Raw genomic sequence first — 2473 nt, 5'->3', positions numbered from 1 at the left:
AGATTATGGATAGGGCAGACCCTGTGTCAAGTTCCATTGATAATGGAATTCCCTGCAATTTCACTTTAAGTGTTAGTTTCTTTTTAAGGGGTTTGTGTGTGCCTATTCTTAAAATGTTCCGGCGTGTTGCACAGAACCCCACCCTGTTTTGGCTGGGCACCCTGGTACCTTTCAGATTCAATTCTTCCTTCGGTTGTACTTTCTGTCGACCCAGGCAGACCGCAGTGATGTGGCCCTTCTTCCCGCATGCTCGGCAAATGGCGGAACGGAACCGGCATTTGGCTCGCTTGTGGCGACCACCGCATCCACAGCAACGGAGCTCAGCTGGGCCCTTGACCTGACGATCCCTGGACTTCCTTCCAGCAGCTTGGTAAAGCTTATCCACCTCTTCTTCAGGATCTTCGTCCGACTCCTCGCGCACGTCTTCCTTGTGAATAGTGGCGGTCTCAGGAGCGTTTCTCTTGGGCCGCATGTTCTTGAACGCCCCGCCGGCAGCTTCTTCAGCCGAAACCTCTCGCAGAGCATCTTGGAAGGAAACATCTTCCCTGGCGAACAGTCTCTGCTGCAATTCTGTGTTTCTCAGCCCGCATACAAAACGATCGCGAAGTCTCTCTTCTAAGTCCTTGAAGTCGCACGGTTTAGCTGCTCTTCTCAAGGCCGCAACGTAGTCTTTTGCTGATTCTCTGACTCGCTGATCTCTCTGTTGAAATGTGTGCCTCCAAGCCATGACTGATTGCTTGGGCTGGAAATGTTCCTTTAAGGTTTTCTTGAGGTTGGAGTACAACACCGTTTCCAGCGAGACTGGGGAGATTAAACTCTCGGTGATCTCAAAGGCATCTTGCCCACAAACGCACAACAATGTGGCAGCCTTTAAGCCTTCCTCTCGAATCTGGTTGATGCGAAAATACGTCTCGACTCTTGCCACGTAGGATTCCCACCTCTCGGGGTGAGAGACGTCGAATTCTTCTAAACGCCCAACTTTAGCCATGATCGATGGTAAAGTTTCTTCTTCTTCAGTCGCACGCACCCTCCAGCGATTTCGTACTGGCAGGATAACGCTGACTTCCACGCCGTTTCTTTCCCGGACTTCTTTGGGTGAGTCTTCTAGCTTTTCTTAGCTGTTCAGACTGAATCCCACCTTCGTCGCCAGTGTTAAGTCCTGGGAATAATGGCGCTTGAGACGATTCATCTCTAACAAGTCTTTATTGTTTGCTCCACTCTCGAACAACCAGAGCAGAGGCACGCAGGCCTCTATTTATACCCTCTGATCCCCGGGCAAGTTCAACCAATCATGAGGCGGGCTTTTCCCGCCTTGCGCATGCGCACAAGGNCCAAAAACGTTGAAATTCCTCTGCAGGGCACCTGTCCGGCCACCCAGAGAGAACCCATGACAGCACGCGTTTGAGCGTGTGGTCAGTGGCAGTTTCAGCAGCCACATCCCTAGCATTGAGGGGACATTCAGGCAACTCCTGAATTGACAATATGTGTACAGCAGGAGCGGGATCCGGCTCCACAGTAGGTAATGGCAGTCTACTCAGGGCATCTGCATGACCCATTTTCTTGCCAGGCTTATGGACCAGTGAATAGTCATAAGCTGAGAGGAAGATGGACCAACGGAGCATGCGAGGGGATAGGATATGAGGAGTTTGTTTGGAGGTGGTAAACAGCCCCAGTAAAGGCTTGTGGTCCGTAAAGACCGTAAAGTGGCGGCCATAGATGAAATCATGGAACTTTTTAATACCAGCCACCAAAGCCAAAGCTTCCCTATCAATTTGAGCATAGTTACGCTCAGCAGCAGATAAGGTTCTAGAGTAGTAAGCCACAGGGACCAGAGTCCCATCAGCCGTCAAATGGCTAAGAACAGCGCCCACACCGTAGGGTGAGGCATCACAAGCCAGGCACACTGGCAGCTGCTCATTAAAATGAGCCAACACCGCATTGGATGTAAGCAAAGCTTTGACCTCATTGAAACTGGCCTCATGGACCTTGGTCCAGCGCCCACATGCATTCTTGTCAAGGAGTCTGTGCAATGGCTCAGCAATAGCAGCTTTGTGAGGTAGAAATGCATGATAGAAATTCAATAAACTTAAAAAGGCTTGCAGTTCGCCCCTAGACTTGGGGCTTGGAGCCTTCTGAATAGCTTTGAGCTTAGCATCAGATGGGTGAATACCCTGTGCATCAATCTTGAACCCTAAGAATTCAGTGGATTGGACACCAATCTTACATTTGTCCTGTTTAAGTTTAAGACCTGCCTTCCGGAAACGAAGCAAAACAGCCTTTAACCGCTCAGCCAGCACTTGTGGAGAGTCACCTGCGATGAGAACATCATCAAAATAAGGACAAACACCAGGAATACCCCTCAGGGTGTTTTCCATCACACTTTGAAAAATGCCAGGAGCGACATTCACCCCAAACTGTAACCTCTTCACCCTGAAAGCTCCACGATGGGTGACTATAGTTTGGGCCTCAGCTG

This window comes from Protobothrops mucrosquamatus, unplaced genomic scaffold, assembly GCF_001527695.2.
Source record: "Protobothrops mucrosquamatus isolate PMUCROS unplaced genomic scaffold, P.Mucros_1.0 scaffold757, whole genome shotgun sequence".
Taxonomy (NCBI): domain Eukaryota; kingdom Metazoa; phylum Chordata; class Lepidosauria; order Squamata; family Viperidae; genus Protobothrops; species Protobothrops mucrosquamatus.
The sequence above is the reverse complement of the archived record's forward strand: the minus strand, read 5'-3'. Positions refer to the sequence as shown.